Source organism: Panthera onca, chromosome E2, assembly GCF_046562875.1.
Source record: "Panthera onca isolate mPanOnc1 chromosome E2, mPanOnc1 haplotype 2, whole genome shotgun sequence".
In the NCBI taxonomy this organism is placed as follows: domain Eukaryota; kingdom Metazoa; phylum Chordata; class Mammalia; order Carnivora; family Felidae; genus Panthera; species Panthera onca.
In genome coordinates this window covers 50,509,455-50,529,426 of record NC_138353.1, presented here as the reverse complement: position 1 = coordinate 50,529,426, position 19,972 = coordinate 50,509,455, and the positions used below count along the sequence as shown (strand labels likewise).

Sequence of the window (19,972 nt, the reverse complement as noted above, 5' to 3'; positions counted from 1 at the left end):
GTGCCCCAGGAAGAGCTTTCAGTTGGTGGTCTCGTCCTGATGACATGTTCTACAATAAATGTGAAAAGTGTCAAGCTGGCTTTTTGTTATCCAGAGACTGACTTTTCTATATTTTTTTCTATGCACAATATTTGCTTACCCACAATTTTCCTATAAACCATCAGACTGAACTCTGTCTTTCAAATTAAAGAACAATAAGGGGAAAATAAGGTAGAAGTTAGCTAAGATCATTGGGTGTCATAGGTTCATGTATGTACAAGTTTATGAGACGGTAGGTCAGTCAGCGGCTTTGTGAGTTTCGGGAATTGTCCATTAGCCTAGCTAAATTTTCATTACCAAGGAGAGTAAGAAACCATATTTTATGCTATTCTGAAATAGCAGAAAACCTTTGAAATCTGAGTTAACATAGAATCTGTCTGCATCCTACGTATTTACTCAGGTCCCTGCTGTTGAGACTTTTCAGTGTTTTCATTTTACATAAATTATTAAGTTCTGCATATTCGGAGACAATATCAATGTAAGTAAATTTAAAGGAGTTTTCTACACTTCTTAATATTTTAACTATTTCAATACCCACTTTTCTGTATTCTATTTCCATTAAGAGGCAGGAATTAGTTTCCTTTTGTATCACAAAAACTAATTTCTTAGATAGATATGGACAGACACAGACATAGTCATAGCTACAGATATGGATAGGCATTCGTGTATACCTTCAGAATTAAGTATACTTAATTTGAGTCATTTTTTTAAAAGTCGAAACTGTTGAGGTTTTTATTGCTGTTAGGGTAGCTTTGAAAGCCACCCTCTTTGTGATAGTTGTTCCTCTGATTCCTCTGCAGGGGCTGAAAATGTCAAGACTTGAGAAGGACTCGTCTCCTCTGTTCGCTTCAGGATGTCTTAATGATTACCATGTGATTACAGATACACTGTTTTCTTTTACTTCTTGAAAGACGTGGGGAGATTAAAGCAAATAGACAACTGACATCAAATTGCTAAATTAAAGGTAAAAGTTGGCACTTCTTACATAAATAGTATTTTTTGTAACATCACATTTGAATTCTTTAAGAAAAAGCTGCGTTTTCAAAATGTGTCCTTGTGGTGCCTGGCTGGCTCAGTCAGCAGAACATGTGACTCTTGATCTCAGGGTCATGAGTTTGAGCCCCACTTGAGCATGGGGCCTACTTAAACGTGTCCTTAAATTGTATACTTTCATGCCATTGGACATTTTTTTCCAATACATCAAGAATGTCATTCATACAAAGCCTTATATTATCTTTAATCATAAAATACAACTAGGTTTATTGAATATGAATACATTCTGTAACTTGATGCGTTATAAAATGCTATGCCCTGCTTGTTTGGAAAAAAAATCTCCTTTTCAGTGTGAGTTTGGCTTATGAATATTGTAACAGTTCTGTTCATATTCAGTGAACTGAGACAAACTTCCTTCTAGTATTTGGAGTCTCTTTCCATGAATTTGTCTTATGAGAATGCATATTCAATGGTTGACTATCTCTGAAGAAAAACTATGGAAATCTCATAACTTTTGTGGGTACTCTGGGCTTTGTTTTTATTTTTCAGTATATACCAGGCAAAAATTTCCGTGGGTTTACTTTTCAAAGAGAGGTTAAAGAGATGTCACAAGCAGAGTAGATGGTGCTGTCGTTTTTCTCACCAGGACGGTTTTGTTTTGGTAGATAACATACATAATAATTATCTTCCTCAATTAACAGCCCATTCAGAATATCATCACCACTTAGGTTATATACCAATTTGCGTTCTGAATGTTTTAAAGATTTTTTCTAGAACATACTAGAAGTCTTTTACAGTCACTGAATAAATAGTGTTATTTTGTTAAACATCTGCATTTAGGAACTGTAAATCCGGGAATATTCAAATGGTCGAAAAGTATTCTTAAGTCTAGGGCCAGTGACAGTAAGAACTTTTGTTGTGCGTGGAGAAATCTTTTCCTACCTCTTTTTTGTGCTTGATAGTAATGACATACGTCTGCTAAGTATAAAATCAGCAAAAAAGGAGTTAGTAGCCAATTAACAGGGTTTTACTGGAGCAAAATATTTCTGGTTTAGGTAAAGATGTAAAAAGTAAAATGGGATCTGGGCTGAAGCCTGGGGAGATAGACTCTAACAAGTGTGTGTTCTGAGCTGTGGGCAACTGATATTCCCATCACGTGGGCCCGGAAGTGTGCCTGCTGGAGTACCCCCATACCCACTGCACCTCCCTCAGAGCCTCCATTTCTGTGACTGCAGCCTTCGTAGCAGGAACAAATCAACAGGCTTCAGGGACATTCAGATGCCCTCCTAAGACCATACTCTGTGAACTCCGGATTCCTGCTAAATGAAAACAGGAGTACACAGTAGGATTGTCTTCAATTCTGTGCATCTCTCGCAGGAGGAAGCTCCCGTGAACTCTGGGCTGGACATCGTCCAGAAGGGGATCTACCTTGCTGTGACAGGCCTTGAGTCATCCGCTCCTCTGGCCGGGCCCGTCATTCTGGGTATGATAACTTTAACATTTTAGCTAAAGCCTCTTCTTCACAGGTGATTTAGGGGGCTAGACTTTTTTTTATACAGACATATTGAAGAACTCTCCGATTGTGTTGATTAAGTACTTAGACTCCAGAGGCAAATTGCCAAGGTTAAAAATAAGGTGGTAAAGCGTACCACCATGGTGCTTTGGTTTAGTTTCCTGGTAAATAGATCAGGAACGATGAGGACAGTGATAGTGGTAATAACAGTATAACCTACTTCTTGGGTTGTTTCAAACATTCCCTGACATTATGTAAGGTATTCAGGAACATGGCAAACAGAACATTAGCTTCTACAATACTCCATGTAAAAATAACTTTATTTGGACAAAGCAACCAACAGTCCTACTACTGTATTTTTATAGCCCCTCTGAACTAGAGGTCCAGTCATCGGAGATCCCAGAGGTTAAAGGTTGGGGCCTCAGACAAGTAAGGGTTTGTCCTCAAGCTCCTTTCTAACCACTACACCAAGAGGCACCAACACAGGGTGGGGTGGGGGTCCGAGAGCTCAGAGGAGGCACCCGGTCCAGCCTGTTGACCCAGGGGTTGCGGGGAAGCACCCGGTAGCCTCTGCTTTCTGGGTTGGCGTATTCAGTTGTGCTCTCAAATTACCACAGACTTAAAATGATATAAATGTATTGTCTTCGGACTGTGGAGGTCAGAAATCTGAAATGGGTCTCATTGAACACAAAATCATCATGCAACCGGGACTGTGTTCCCTTTGGAGGCTCTAGGGAGGAATCTGTTTCCTTTTCCCGGTTACAGACCACCCCGTTTCTTGGGCTCATGACCCTTTGCTTCATCTTCAAAGCCAGCAAGAGTAGGTAGGGCCCCTTCTCACATCACACCACATTACCCTTACCTACTCTCAGCCTCCACCTTCCACTTTAAGGACCCTGTTACTACATTGTGTCCACCTGTGTAATCCAGAATAACCTCATTATAAAGTCGGCTTGTTAGCAAACCTAATGCTGTCTGCAACTTAAACTCCCCTTTGACATGAAAGGTAATAGATCCACAGGACCGTAGGACACGGTCGTCGTTGGGGATTCTTCATTCTGCTTGCCACTGAAGGCTAACTATCACACTGAGGAATGAAATGGAAGAGGAAGAAAGAAATACATCAGTGGAGATTGAAAATGTTCTTTAATATTCAAGGGTACAGAAAGGAAACGTAGCACACACTCTCAAACACACACAGAGGAACTCTACAAAGCAAGGTCTTCCAAGATCAGTGGCTTAAATTTTCTCTCAAAAGTTAGTATTCTCAAAACGCTGCCTTGTTTCTTTTTGTGAGAGAAATGCACACAGGGTACAATAAAAGCAGCTGATCACCAGATTGTTTGCAGAATGAATGGAAATCGAGGGATGATTTCATCTTGGCACAGATTTTATTCACATTTTATTAGCATTAACCCGCACGCCTTTGTCCTTGTACTGTCCATCATTTTTATCAGAAAAAAAAGCCCTCAGCTTCCCGGTCATCAATGAAGTCAATCTAAGCAGAATAAAAAAAGAGAAATAATAAGGGGGAGAAAGGCATTTTTGGTTATATTTGAGCTGACCGTACTTCTGGTTTTCCTTGAATATAAAATGATAAGGTAAAAACAGTGTGTAATTCTGGTTTTAAAACAAATCAGGCAGGACATGAAGCAGGTGAGATCCTACTTCATAGATCTGCCACAATTCCTGATTCTAGTCCCGGTTCTTAAATTGTCATTTATATTTGGTGTGCATCTTTTCCAGACACTTCTCATGCATGCTCATGGACACATTTAACACGATGAAAATACATGATTTTCTACAGCAGGGTGTATGTATATACCCTATTGGGTCTGAGGTGACAAGTGTTTGATTGGAAGACATCTACGTCTTATGATATTTAATGTATCTTTCCAGGAAGAGATGTCTTTGGGCTATTTGAGAATCTCTTTTGTGTACCTCTGTTATCTGAGTAGAGCTTTAAAGCTTTCTATACGAGAACCAGACCTTGCCCTGAGACCGATTCTTAGGGCATTGTATTTTTCTTCTTCTCCCTCCTTTTGTTTTTATCGACGGTCTCTTCTTAAAGTGAATTATTGAACTACAGGCATGGAGTAGGCATGAACTAACCATACTCCTTCCTTTTGGAAACACAACATCCTTGCGTACATTGTTTCCTTGATGGGCTCTCCACTCCAATCGTCTTAACCGGTCTCATATTCTCCATGTTTTTTGCAGTCCTGCCGGTGACATTCTTAGGCTGTTATTCCTATGACAGAACAGGTTTTCAGGAAAGTCTGTTGATGCTTTATCTTTAGTAATCTGTGGAATTTCTGCATCTGTACCCATGTACCACAGAGCTATCCCCAGTGGGGAGGACCCCGTATGAATTCTGGGCCTGACACAGCGGCCACAGCCTAGTTTTCCAACCTCCTGTAGATAATTAACCTCTTTGGGCCACTATTTCCGTATCCATAAAAGGGGCCCATAGAAGGGAGAGGAGGTTTTCAAACTCTGTTTTGAGCCCTGCATGAAATAAAAGTAGGGGCAGCCCTAGAATGAAGGTTGGGGTGGGGAAAGGATAAGAGGAAGTTTGCCTACTTTAGTTTGTTCAGATTTAATAGACAAAATTAATATGTTGTCTTGAGCATAATAAAGGATTTGATCCTTAAAGAAAATACTGAATATGGGGCACCTGGGTGGTTCAGTTGGTTGAGCATCTGACTTTCGCTCAGGTCCTGATCTCATGGCTCGTGAATTTGAGCCCCGTGTCGGGCTCTGTGCTGACAGCTCAGAGCCTGGAGCCTGGTTCGGATTCTGTGTCTCTGTCTTGCTCTCTCTGCCCCTCCCCCACTCACTCTGTCTCTCTCTCTCTGTCTCTGTCTCTCTCTCTCCCTCAATAAATACATAAACAAAAATAGTGAGTACTAAAACACACTAGACTAATCTCTACATCAACATCTCTGGGAAGATACTGTAGAATCCTGTTTTGTGGACTAAATATGAAATATCTGTGCAATTTGCCTAAAATTAAATTAAGCCAAATCCTAATTTATTATTTACTTCCATTACAAAAACATGGAAGAATGTATGTGAGGCTCTGCATTTCAGTAGGCCCCACTGCTTTTCATCTGCTATTTGCATTATCAAAAAGCCAATACATTTGAAAGCATTTTATAACTGAGCACATTTTCATCACCGTAAAATTTTTATCTCTTGAAGGAACTCAGTGTTCTTTTTTTCTATCAACTCTTTGCCAACCCACTCTACTTTCCCAAACATGATTAATTTCTCCCAGTCATGGAAATCTACTGGCTCAAAACTCCCACAGCTAAATTTATATATTTATTTTGCAATTACCTTTAGTTGTACTAGACTAGAGATGGTAGAGGAAAAATCATAGGTTAATTACCAAGCATACAAGTAGCTGTATCTTTTGGCTATGCGTGTGTGCGTGTGTGTGCGTGTGTGTGTGTGTGCGTGCGCGCGCGCGCGTGTGTGTGCGTTCGTTGCCTTGCTGAGGCTCTGGTTTGGGAAGTTAATTAATCCCCATGCATCTCTTTTTTTTTCCAGAATCTCTAAAATGCTTCTATGAGAGGTAAATGTTACAGCTTACGTGTTAATCCCTCATCACAGTGCCTAGCACATAGTAAACTGAAATTGGGTGATATCTCTGAATTACATACCTTCTCTGTCTGCCCAAGCAAGTGCCATCCGGGACCAAATTAAAAATACACGTACAAGGTGTATTATCGCTATTGAAAGAGAATAAGTTAGAACTATTTAGGTATTTCTACTTCCTATATTTTCAGTGAATTTTTTAAAAAAATTTGTGAACGTGTCCAATCTCATTGTTAAATCATAGAATATGTAATCCAAACAAAATAACATCCATCTGAAGAAGACCATGAAAGCAGATGATACAGTATGTTTGGAATACTGAAGCAGAGAGAACAAATACAGAGTAATAGGAGCCAAAACACTTGTCTGGCACCCAGAGCAGACCTTGCTACATTGATAGAATCCATCTTTTTAGATACACTGAATTATCTTATGATGGTGGCTGTCCAGAGTGTGTGCTGAGAATAATATCACCCAGAAATGCATAAGGGATGAGTCCTATTTATAACCCCGTTGTCATGTAATGTTATGAAAAGGGGCTCGAATATACATAAGGAGGATCAGTGAGTTTATTTCCTCTAAATAAAAGTAATAAAGCATAAAAGTAACAAATAGTAAACTAAAAGATGTTCATACAATGGAAACATCTTTAGGAGAATATTCCTAAAATAAATAGTATGATGAAGGAAGAAAACCAAAAAATAAATGAGATATTGAGCTTGTTTTTTCAATCTGTGACTTCAAAGAATAATTTTCACCAAAACAGAGAATAATTATGAAGCAGTGAAGACTCAGTAAAATACATATTAATCAAATACAGAATTTGAATGTGCATATAAATTTATAAGCAGTGTGGAATGAACTTATTTAATATTCAGAGATACAAAGTAAATTCCTAAATATTGCAGTTTTATTTAATTTTCCTCAAGTCCTGAAAACAATTCTTGTAAAATATACTCTGATTTAAATAAATTCAGAGTATAATTTCCTTTAAAGATGCATTTTTACAGCACATTTATCTAGTCACTAGATGCTATACTAGGAAAGCGTGAAAACAGCCAGTAAAACTCAAGTGAAATAAATCATATACTCATTTTCAAATATAGCATCCCAGAATATTAGAATGAAAAGCATTTTTAGGGACGAACTGATTGTCTTCCTCAGCCTTGCTTCGATTTTTTATCTTCGTGCTAATATTTTCCCTTTAACCATTTGTATGTTTATCTTCTACGTGAGATGTATATTCTCATAAGATCTTTAAAAAAAAATTTTTAATGTTTATTTTTGACAGAAAGACAGAACATGAGTGAGGGAGGGGCAGAGAGAGGGAGGCACAGAAACTCAGGCAGGCTCCAGGCTCTGAGCTGTCAGCCCAGATCCCGACGTGGGGCTTGAACTCACGGACCACAAGATCATGGCCTAAGCTGAAGTCGGACACTTAACTGAGCCACCTAAGCACCCCTAAATCTTTTTATATGTAAGAAAAGGTATGTCTAGAAATCCCTTGAGATTCATTTTATAACAGGATAATATATAGATAAATTACTTTAATGTCTTCTATCCTTCTTTTGCATATAAAAATTAGAAAGATGAACTCACTCAGCCAGGCACATAGTTAGACAATAAGAAATTAGGAGAAACCCCAAAGGCCGGGGCATCTTTTTTGCAGTTTGTCTCCTTTTTATTTGTACATTTCAGTCAGCAGGAAACTGCAGTTCATTCACTATACAGAGAATCTTTTCATCTATAAGGTCACAAATAACATATAAAAGTATGCTTTCATACAGAGTGTATTACAATATATGCATAAGCTCACGTGCATGAAAAGATGTAATTTTCAATGAAAAATGCATGCAAAGATTATTATATTGGAATCCATTTTGGCTAAATACAGGAAGACACATGTTAGGTAAGGCTGCCACAAACTTAGGAAAATAGAATAAACATTGTAAGTTATGGCCATTGCATTTGAATCAGTACTGAAATGAGTATTCTAACCTACAGTGAAAAATGAATGGAGCTTCCCGTGATGATTTTCCCCAAAGTGTGTTCTTTGGACCATGAGTCTTAGAGCTGGTTCACAGTAAGTGTTTTAGTGGAAAGGGGTACTTTGGCCAAATACGTTTATAAACTCTTTGGTTGGACAACATTATCCACTTTCCACTGTTGTGTAAGAGTTCAGGTGCTTCAGGGTACACAAGTGCCCAGTGCATGTCCCAGAGGGAAGGTAGACAGCAATTCTCTGTTCCATTTGACCATGGGACTGTTATGTCACTGAGGATCTCACAAGAGCTGTGTTGCTTGGAAGATGTGTGTAAACTGTTTGACATTATGTTGTCCACACATGTCATTTATTACATGTTATGTGCGATCTGTGCATTTAATTCCATAAGGCTTTAGTGGACGTATTTCATACACGTGTAGAAGTATAAATATATATAATGGAATGTATATGTGTATATAGTTAAGTACAGTTTCTAGACGGAACCTTTATTTTCCTCTCTGGGAACAAATCCTTTGAGTCCAGACTCACCTGAACAATAAAAGTTTAACTTCAACTTGCCCTGTGTATAGGGTAGACATTTCGTAAGGATGAATCAGATCGTAAATGACAGTAAAACATTGCAGGTTATGTCAGGGACTCCTTTTTTATCACTCTGTTTCCTACAAGGTGAAGATTTGTAGGCGTATTAAAGGCAAGTCAGTTGATTACGTGTACTTTGAGGTCTTGATTCACACATCTCAAAAAAACCAGAATATTATTTTTCAGCATTGTTTCTTATAGGAAGGTCTGTTTGAAAACGAGCGTTCACCTTTAAGGCTGCCGTGCACGTCTTAAAACACTGTAGAAGAGGAGCAGATCTGTGGAGAAAGTATTTTAATGAGCCAACTTCTAGGGAGGAGCAAAGTCGGGCAAACTGTCAAAAACGTGCCGCTAAGCTCACTGGGTGGTGTTCTCCAAATGCAAGTCATTCTATATTTCGCTCCTCCGCAAATAATTTAACACCACTGTTCTTGTTTACCTACAGTGATCACCATTTAAAATGTAGCTGAGTAGTTTTTCTTCTTTCCCAGGCTACACTTGGTGAAATTGATCCAACCAGCAGGCTGTGTGTGTGATGACACATACAGGAGTCAGAGATCGCACACCTACCAATTAAACAGCTTATTTATGGTCAATATATTTGCCACCCATCCCTGTAGTGGCATATTGTATCTTCTGTAATTCACACTGTATCACAGACTATTTGTGCGAGCTAATTATAATAAAACTTTGAGGATACTTAAGAGGTGATTTTTTAAATTACTGTTATAGCTGTAGACGCACTAGATTCAGATAAAAAAAGACTATTTCGGGGTGTCAATTATAGTAGCCCCCAGTCACGTATGGCTATTTCAGTTTAAATTAAATAAAATCAAATGCTGCTAAATAGCTTCCTAGCTTGGTAGTAATGTTTCTTTATTCTTTGTAATTTTGTTTTAATTAATCAGGAAAGAAGTGCAAGTGGGGAAGAGGTAAAGAGAGAGGGAGAGAGAGAATCCCAAGCGGGCTCCACGCAGTCAGTGCAGAGCCCGACGCGGGGCTTGATCCCACGTCCCGTGAGATCATGACCCGAGCCAAAATCAAGAGTTGGTCACTCAATCAGCTGAGCCACGCAGAACCCCAGGTAGTTATCTTTCAATATGCAATAACCACATGTAGCTTTGGACTATTCTACTGGACAGAGTAGATACAGAACATTTATATCATCACAGAAAGTTCTTTCAACAGCCCCATAGATCCTCTTGTTCCTAGATGAGATCCCAAAGTATATGAAGGTAAAATTCTATGTCCAAAGACATCAGGGACTTGTTCAAGTTCGTATTACTTAAATTACTAAATTTAAATGGAATCTGGCTGTGTTTGTAACGGTGTGAGCATACATACTCCTGAATGTTGTTATAAAGTGATTGGATAAAGTGATTATCAGTAGTCTTAAAATTGGATTTAGATACGTGATTTTTAAAATGTTTCTGAGGGGCTCCTGGCTGGCTCAGTCAGTAGAGCATGTGACTCTGGATCTTGGAGTTATGAGTTTAAGTCCCACATCGGGTGTAGATATTACTAAAAAAATCTTTTTTAAATAAAAACAAAACTTTCTAAAATGCATTGGAATATAATTTCCATAATACCTCCATGTTAAGTGCAGATTTCCATGAATTAAAAAAATGTGCATACTAATTAATATAAGCACCAACACCTCCAGATAGGGAATTTCACCTCAAGAGGTTCTTTTGGGACCCTGCCCAGTCAAACCTACACCAAGGGCCAGCCTCAGGCAACCAGTAACCTACTCTCTGTCAGGATAGATTACACTTCTCTTTTCTGGAGTTCAAGTCATACACATATATTTAGTGTACTTTTTCCTGTTTGTTTTAAATTCTGTATGCTTGCTAAACTCACTTTTTTTTAGTAGTTACTTTTTTCATGTAGATTCTTTAGGAGTTTCTACATAGATGACCAGGCTGGTTTTGTCGTTGTTGTTGTTTTTAACATTTATTTATTTTTGAGACAGAGAGCCAGCATGAACGGGGGAGGGTCAGAGAGAGGGAGACACAGAATCCGAAGCAGGCTCTAGGCCCTGACCTGTCAGCACAGAGCCTGATGCAGGGCTTGAACTCGGGGACTGCGAGATCATGACCTGAAGTTGGACGCCCCACCGACTGAGCCACCCAGGCGCCCCAATGACCAGGCTATTTGTAAAGACAGTTCCAGATCTTCATTTCCAGCAGTGTGCCTTTTATTTCTTTAACCATATTTCTTTGGCTAGGAGCTCCAGCACAACAGTGAAAGGAACTGTAAGAGTGAACATTTTGGGGCACCTGGGTAGCTCAGTCGGTTGAGTGTCTGCCTCTAGATTTCAGCTCGGTTCATGATCCCAGGGGTGTGGGATCGAGCCCTTCATTGGGGTAGGCACTGGGCAGGGAGCCTGCTTAAGTGTCTCTCTCTTTCCTCCTCGGCCCCTCCCCCCCACTTGCTTGCTTGCGCACACTCTCTTAAAAAAAAAAAATAGAGTAAACATTTTGTTTTTAAAAAATTTTTTTTTAACATTTATTTATTTTTGAGACAGAGAGAGACAGAGCATGAACAGGGGAGGGGCAGAGAGAGAGGGAGACACAGAATCGGAAGCAGGCTCCAGGCTCTGAGCCATCAGCCCAGAGCCCGACACGGGGCTCGAACTCATGGACCGCGAGACACAGAATCGGAAGCAGGCTCCAGGCTCTGAGCCATCAGCCCAGAGCCCGACGCGGGCTCGAACTCACGGACCGCGAGATCGTGACCTGAGCTGAAGTCGGACACTTAACCAACTGAGCCACCCAGGCGCCCCTTTTTTGTATTGTACCTGAAGGTAGAGGGAAATATCCAGTCTTTCATCACTACGCACGAAGTTGTCTGTAGGCTGCCTGCCCATCACAGGGGGATTTTACTTTCTGCAATTGTGGGAGCTGGTGAAGCAGTCTCTAAGGCTGTTTGTGTTGGACGCTTGAGGTTGAAGTCAACATGTCAGGCAGTTAAAGAAGGAAGAAGAGTGAAGAGTGGGCTCATCGTGGACAAGGTGGGACCCACGAACATGAGCTGGAACCTGAGGGTGGACAGGAACCTGTGTATGCTTGCAGCGTCCTCAGCTCCGACCACGTAAGTGTCGTGCAGAGGAAGCCGGAGCCCTTGCATGATGGAGCTCAGCGGGCAGCTGGCCTGAAAGCCCAAGACACGGCGAGGACCCAAGGGGAGGAGGAGTGACAGCGGGTCTCTCTGCTGTTCCACGAAGAGGACGATTCGGATGGGCGAAAGCACTGCTTTGACTGCATCCCACAGATTTGGGCAAGTTGTGTTTTCATGTTCATTTAGTTCAAAATATGTTTAACTTTCTCTTGGGATCTCTTCTTTTACCTGCGTGGTACAAGTGTCTTTTTCAGTCTCCCAATTAAGGGGATTTTTCAGCTCTCCTTCTGGTACTGATTTCTAGTTAAATTCCATCGTGGTCAGAGAGCCGACATTGTATGGTTTCTCTTCCTTCAAATTTGTTAGGATGTGTAATGGCCCAGAATGTGGTCTCCCTGGGTGAATGTTCCCTGGGAGCTTCCGTAACTGCTGTTGTTGGACGAAGCGGTCTGCAGACAATAGTACATCCAGTGTCTGATGTGTTGAATTCAGTATGTCCTTACTACCTTTTTTGCCTGCTGAATCTTGCCACTTCTCATAGACGAATGTTAAACTCATAGAGGAAGTGTCCAACTTTGACAACGGATCTCTTTTCTCCTTGCTTTTCTATCAGTTTTAGCTTCCTGTAGTTTGATGCTGTGTTAGGGATGCCCTCCTAATGACAAATAATCCTATTTTTTCTCCCTATCCTTTGCATTATTGCTGCCATTCATTTCATTTGTACATAAGTAACTACAAACACATAAACATACATAATCACATAGGTTGTTGCTGTGATTTTAAACAGTTACCTGTTAGATTAATTCAGAATAAGAGAAGGAAACGTTTTTATTTTGGCTTCACGTATTCCTTCTCTGATGCTCTTTCTTTATGTACATCTGAAGTTTTTTTTTTAATGTTTATTTTTGAGAGAGAAAGAGACAGAGAGAGAGAGACAGAGTGAAAGCAGGGGAGGGGCAGAGAGAGAGGGAGACACAGAATCTGAAGAGGGCTCCGGGCTCTGAGCTGTCAGCACAGAGCCCGACACAGGACTCGACCTCATGAACCGTGAGATCATGACCTGACCTGAAGTCGAACACTTGACTGAGCCACCCAGACACCCCTGCATCTGAGTTTCTGACCTATATCATTTTACTTATCTCTTAAGAACTTTTACCATGCTGTACATTACATCCCCATGACTTTTTCTTTTATAACTAGAAGTTTGTACCTCTTAATCCCCTTCACCTTCATCTGCCACCAGCATCTCTCCTCTGGTAGCTATAGTTTGTTTCCTATATCTGTGAGTCTGTTTCGGTTTTGTTCATTCATCTGTTCTGTTTTTCAGTTTCCACATGTAATTGAAATCAGACATTATTTGTCTTCCTGTGTCTGACTTATTTCACCCAGTATAATACCCTCTCGTTCCATCCATGTTGTCACACATGGTAAGATTTCATTCCATCGTGTGTGTGTGTGTGTTTGTATACCACATCTTTAACCATTCATCTATGGATGGACACTTACATTGCTTCTGTATCTTGACTGTTGTAAATAAATGCTGCAGTGAACATAGGGGTGCATGTATCTCTTTGAACTGGTGTTTTCATTTTCTGCAGATAAATACCCAAGAAGTGGAATTTCTGGTTCACATAGTAGTTCTCTTTTTAACTTTTTAAAGGAACCTCCATACCATTTTCCATAGTGACTACACTAATGCACATTCCCACCAACAGTGTACAAGGATTCCCTTTTCTCCACATCCTGGCTGCACTTGTTATTTTGTTGTTGTTTTTTTTTTTTATAATAGCTAATCTGAAAGATAGGAGATGATAGCTCACTGTAGTTTTGATTTGCATTTCCCTGATGATGAGTGATGTTGAGCATCATGTCATCTGTCTGTTGGCCATCTGATGTCTTCTTTGGAAAAAATGTCTTCAAGTCTTTTGTCCATTTATTAATTGGGTTGATATATACATATGTGCGTGTGTGTGTGTGTGTATATATATATATATATATATATATATATATATATAAATATAAAATATATTAAGCTCTACAAGTTCTTTATGTATTTAGGATATATGATTTGAAAATATCTTCTTCCATTCATAGGTTGCCTTTTCGTTTTCTTCATGGTTTCCTTCCCTGTGCAAAAAGTTTTTGGTTTCATCTAATCTCATTTATTTTAGCCTTTGTTGCCCTTGCCTGAGAAGGGTGATCCAAAAACAAAAATAAGAAATTGCTAAGATTAATGTCAAAGAGTCCACTGCCTATGGTTTCTTCTAGGAATTTTATAGTTTTAGGTCTTACATACAAGTCTTTAATCCATTTTGAATTCATTTTTGTATACAGTATAATATAGTGGTTCAGTTTTCCCAGCACCATTTATTGAAGAGATGGTCTTTTCCCCACTGTATATTCTTGCCTCCTTTGTCATAGATTAATTGACCATATAATCATAGATTTATCTCTGGGCTCTCTGTCCTCCGATCTGTGTGTCTGTTTCTGTGCCATTACCATACTTTTTTGATTAGTACAACTTTGTAGCATAGTTCGAAATCAGAGCGCATGATACCTCCAGCTTTGTTCTGCTTTCTCAAGTTTGCTTTGGCTCTTCAGGGTGTTTTGTGGCTCCATGCAAACTTCAGCATTCTCTGTTCTAGTTCTGTAAAAAATGTCACTGATATTTTGACAAGGATTGCATTGAATATGTGTATTGCTTTGGGTAGTATGGACATTTCAACAGTATTCTTCCAATTCACGAACATGGTATATCTTTCTAGTTGGGCCAGGTTCAGTTTCTTTTATCAGTGTCTCAGACTTTTGAGAGTACAGGTCTTTCACCTCCTTGATTAAATTTATTTCTAGGTATTTTATTCTGTTTGATGTAAATGGGATTGTTAATTTCTCATTCTGATAACTTATTTTTAGTGTAGAGAAGTGCAACCAATTTCTGTATGTTATTTTTGTATCCTGTGACTCTACTGAATTCATTTATTCTAATAGTTTTTTGGTGGAGTCTTAAGAATTATTTAATATATATAGTACCATGTCATCTGCAAATAGTGACAGTTTTACTTCTTTTCCAATTTTAATGCCTTTCATTTTTCTTTCTTAATTGCCGTGGCTAGGATTTCCAATATTATATTGAATAAAAGTGGTGAGAGTGGGCATCCTTGTCTTGTTCCTGATCTTAGATGAAAATCTTTCAACTTTACACCATTGAGTATGATGTTAACTGTGGATATGTCCTGTATGTTCTTTACTATATTGAGATACCTTCCCTCAATACTCACTTTGTGAGAATTTAATACTTCTTGCTAAGCAAATCTACTGGCAAAACATTTGCTCAATTTTTGCTTGTGTGAGAAAGTATTTCTCTTTAAATGCTGAAGGATAATTTCACAGGGTAAAGAATTTTAGATTGGTGACATTTTCCCTCTCTCCACACGTTAAATATTTCACTTCCTTCTCCTCTTGCTTGCATCGTTTCTGAGAATCAGATCTAATCCTCTGATCCTCTCTAGATAAGGTATTTTTATCCTCTGGGCTTTTTTTAAGGTTTTTCTTTATCTTTGATTTTCTGAAGTTTGGATAGGGTATGCCTAAATGTAACTTTTTGTTTTATATTTATTTGTTTTATATTTATACTGTTTTACATTTATTTCACCAAGCTGCCTAGATTGGTAGTTTGAAGTCCAACATTAATATTTGGAAATTCTCGTGCATTATTGGTTCAAATATTTCTTCTGTTACTTTTTTCTGGTATTCCCCATATGCAAGTATCACATCTTTGGTAGTTGCCCTAGGGTTCTTGCATATTCTGTGGCATGGGTTTTTTGGGGGTTTCTTTTGTTTGTTTGTTTGTTTTCTTTTTTAGTTTTGGAAGAATCTGTTGAAATGTCCTCAAGTTCAGAGAGTCTTTCCTCAATTGTGTCCTTTCTGTGACAGTGTTATTGATCTCTCATATTTTTAATTGATTCTGAGAATTTCCATCACTATTTCCATCACTACTTACATTACACATCTGTTCTTGTATAATCTCTTTTCATTAACAGAGTTGTTTTGAATTCCTGCTCTGCTAATTTTAACATCCCTGACACATGAGTCTGGTTCTCATGCTTGTTCTATTTCTTCAAACTGAGATTTTGACCTTTTAGTACTCTCAGATTTTTTCTTGGCATTGGCACATGATGTACGAGGTAAAAGGAACCTAGCTCTGGTTCCAGCAAAAGTTTCTGCTTGTGGGTTTCACTCTGATAAGTTGTGATTCTCTGTTTCCATCTATGTCTCCAAATTTGGTGCATCAGTTTGCCCAGCGACCTTATCTCTGGCAGATCTGAGATGATTTGTTGATTTGTTCAGTTATTTTCCTTATTGTTAATATAAAGTAATGACATTCACGCTCCTTACATGTAAGACTAGAATATGGAACTCATTGCAAGACATGAAAGGAAAACAAAAACAAACTTCTTTAACTCTGGATAACACTTTCTACATTTTCTTCAAATATTCCATCCAAACCAACATGTAGGGTTTTTGGTTTTGTTTTATTTTGTTTTGTCGTAAACAAAACTTCAGTTAAGATGTTAACCCCACCACAAAGGCACACAGTTCTGTTAAGGTGAATATTGCTATTGGTGTGAAGAAATGGATGCAGGTAGCTTCTTAAAAAACTGTTATTTGCCACTAGGACCATAAATAAGAAAGACAAAAGTCCACAGTGGCCCCAACCATAAATATCCTAAAAACGTAACTATGAATCCAAGTTGTTGGGATAAATATTGAACTCGTCTTCCTATAAGAACATTTCTTGACTAAACTTTTCAGTTGAGGAACTGTTACATGCAGTCATAAAAATAGTGAAATTTAAACAGTATTTAAAATTTAAATAATATTTAATGGTATGTAATGAAATATATGACCTCCATTTTTACGAGTTTATTAGGATGCCTTTTTTTAACTTAGCCTTTAATGATAATAGGATATAAAGCCCAATTCTCAAAATTTTATTCAACTCATCAATGAGGGAACCATCAAGACTTTGAGAGCTCACTTAACAACTGAGAAAGAAGGAGATTGGTTAGTCAAGAAAAAAATGTCTAAATATGTCTAAGATTGCTAAATTATGTATAAGATTGGCTGTCTAAAGGCCAATAAATTATATTATCAATATTTTCTGGTTAACCTCTAACTTTATTGAGCTCTAAACTACTTGCACATTTATCAGTTGTGGATTGTGAGTCAAATACACTGTGACCACAAAGTTACACCTCCAGGAGTATCAGATCAGAATCCAGCAGGATTTTAATAAAATGTTCTAATGTCAGAAGTAAGCACTACTTTGCCTCTTTCTAGATGCAGCTCCATAGGTCAACTTGTCTTCTACACCAAGATGCCTTTTGGGTTCAGAGGGATGAAGTGAAAACTCCCAGCCCCTGCACATCCCTGCTGGAGCTTTATGTACAATATACAACCCAGACAGACCAGGTGTAGCATGCTAAAAAATAAGGTAAGAAATCAGTATACAGCAGCCCCAGAAGACCACTATTTATCTTCAAGGTAGTAAATTCCATCAGTGTGTTTAAAGGAGGATGAAAGAGAGTTGCAGACTCCATGTTAACCCTTTCTCACCCACATATATGTAATATTTCTATAAATTGTCCACCATTTGGTTTTGGTGGTGGCAATTGATACAATTTTTTTAAAGGGTGAAATCATAACTTTCATGCAAATGTGAAAAAAAACCCACATGCCATAGATTTTATATAACTCAATTAGGAGGCCAGCAAGATGTTCCATTGGTTCAAAGGAGAATTCAAACAATTTACCCGTATATAGGCAATCGGGAATGTGGAAATGAATTTATGTGTAAATGCTAAACTTGTCATCACTTACAGGACAATAATCTATTGCATTACACAAAATTAAATTCATTAAATTATTCTGGAAAAATGATAACTTGCAGAACTTTAGTTTCTTAGCACCTGTAGATTAGAAAATAGCTCAAAAACAATGAATTAGAAGATGGAGAGGGTGAGCTGGACAGAAACCCAGTAATCTTTGGTGTGGGTGTGTGTGCATTTCAAATGTGTCATTTTTTCCTGACAGTGGACACTTTTATCAGGTGTTTACCCAGAAGTGGATTTGCTAAATCAGGGGTATTCGTATGCTTAGGGTTGGTGGCTAGTGCCACATACTTGTTGTCAAGTGATTATGTCAACTTATACACTCATCAATGAGGTAGAATTCTTTACATGCCCTTGAAAAAGAGGAAGTTCTGAACCTCCGTTCATATCCACAAAGGGTGAATCTTGAAATAGTCACCTTTGTAGATCTCACGTATCCTAAATTTTTAGAGCCGTCATCTGTGGTCTAATACAGAATTGTTCTGTTTTTTGCCTCTGGTTCCAGGCAAAGACTTTGTAAAACCCTTGGAATTAGAGTGACAGGTGTGTATCTATTATGCTAATGAGGGCACTCATGGCCAAGCCCTAGTTAGCTTCAGGATGGAGGCTGGTCCCCAAAGAGACCAACCCCTGCTTACAGCATGGTAACTTTGGGCTACCTTGACTCCTGGGAGGAGGGGTGGGGGGGGCATTGGAGATTGAGTTCAATCTCATGTCCAGTGATTCAATAAATCATGACTACCTAATGAAGCCCCACTAAAAATTCCACACACAGAACTCAGTGAAGCTTTCCGCTTTGTGAATGCCTGGCTGGTATCTAGAGTTGTCACGTATACTAAGTGTATGCCGCTTCTTTGTTGAATGAGTAAATACACTGATTGTACCTGCGTCTTACATCCAGCTCTTGCGTAAATCGTTCCGGAAGTATAAATTCTCTGAGCACCGGCCAGTCTAGGTATGGCTTGATGTTCTGTCTGTGCAGACAGACTCTAGAAGGTTATGACTAAGCAGCGGGAACACTGTGTAGGAAGGCTATAAATCATCCCAGCAAATGACACCCGTTAGCACAATAATTTTCAATTCAAAGCAGGTCAAGACAAATTGACCATCCAACTTATGTCCAGACAGTGGGCCCTGGCCTCTCTAATATGATTAAGAGGAGGCCATTGTGTCTCATTATCTCACAATATGAATAGGGTTCTAGTCTATAATTCATAAATGCTTAATTTGTGAGGCTAAATTCCCCAGACAAAATATTTAAATATTCATCTCTAGGGAATTAGATTAGCACAAGAGGCAAAAAAAAAAAAAAAAAATCTAAAGCTGACATTAGGCATTCGCCAATAAACATTCACAAACAGCACAATGTCCTCCAATATCAGAATGACACCTTAGCCTTCATTTCCTAGGAGTGTTTAATTTTGGATAAAAAGTGTTATGTTGGACTTTGGATATCCAGCTTCGACATTTTGATTTAATCTTTGTTCACAGTGCAGAGTTAAGTTTTGATCAATGGAGCGAGAAGAAATGAATGCCACAGGAGAAAGGATCTAACGCTCTCCCGGTGAATTGAGAAAGGTAGAGCAAAGAGAGAACCTTGACCTTCACTGTGTGTGGCTACCAGACTTTCTCTAGGTTCAAAGTTTTACTGGAAACTTTTTTTTTTAACTCCTAGGCTTACATTTACTATTTATGTCTCCCATGCAGAGTATGCTTTAAAAAAATTTTTTTAATCAGAAATTTCATTTTCAGGCAGGTACACAATTTGTGAATGACTAAAGAGATCTGACTGTATCATGGAAACCTCATTGTTGACTTCTGGCCAATTACGAGTAACTTCAGTATCGAATTCAGAAAAGAATGGTCTCTTGCTCTTGCCAAAGCAAAAGCTGCAGCAACATTAATGGGAGACAGACTCTTTTCTAGGCTATTTACAACAGGGGACAGGACAACACTCAACTCAGTGTCACTGAGCTCAACTTCACTGAAGTTGAATGAGGGCAGAAAAGAGTTCGTAAGTGGTGGCCTGAGAGGCAGAACCCAACTCCTCTGTGTTTGCTAATTGGATTTACCCAAAGGAAAAATAAATTCTGTAGTACCGTTGGGACAGGAAGTAGTTTTACAACCAGGAGCAAGGCACACATCAACATTAGGCTCCTATCTTTTCACAGAGACTGGGGCGTGCTGGGGGGCTTGGGGGGGGGGTCTATCTCCCTCGATGTTTACATT

At 38.9% G+C, this 19,972-nt stretch overlaps 1 long non-coding RNA gene across 1 annotated transcript; it reads left to right on the top strand.

The window, feature by feature from the left end:
* Positions 1 to 849: 849 nt before the first annotated feature.
* Positions 850 to 19,877, top strand: LOC144614545 (uncharacterized). Its single transcript, XR_013552347.1, has 4 exons — positions 850 to 1,003; positions 2,410 to 2,515; positions 17,193 to 17,346; positions 19,235 to 19,877. It is a non-coding gene; the product is annotated as an uncharacterized LOC144614545 (long non-coding RNA).
* Positions 19,878 to 19,972: the final 95 nt, after the last annotated feature.